The sequence below is a fragment of the Dipodomys ordii genome, unplaced genomic scaffold (assembly GCF_000151885.1).
Source record: "Dipodomys ordii isolate 6190 unplaced genomic scaffold, Dord_2.0 Scaffold74, whole genome shotgun sequence".
NCBI classification, from domain to species: Eukaryota; Metazoa; Chordata; class Mammalia; order Rodentia; family Heteromyidae; genus Dipodomys; species Dipodomys ordii.
The window spans coordinates 2,788,359-2,788,684 of record NW_012267290.1 but is presented as its reverse complement, the minus strand read 5'-3'; positions in this window follow the sequence as shown (position 1 = coordinate 2,788,684).

Sequence of the window (326 nt, the reverse complement as noted above, 5' to 3'; positions counted from 1 at the left end):
GGCTGACAGCACGGCCGCGGCTCAGACTGGGCTGGGAGGTGTGTGAGCTCAGCTTTATACCGGGGGAGCGTGGCTGCCGCTCTCATCCTGTCACCAGCATGACCATACCACCTCATTCCTCCTGTGTCATTCTAGGGTTCTCACCCCGCGCCACGCCCATTCCTGGGAGCTCCTTGGGGATGCGTGGGTGTGGGTGCTCCCCGGCTTGGGCTGGTGTCTGGCTGGGGCTGGGGCAGGGGTAGGGGCAGGGTGGGTGTGGGTGCTCCCCGGCTTGGGCTGGTGTCTGGCTGGGGCTGGGGCAGGGGTAGGGGCAGGGTGGGTGTGGG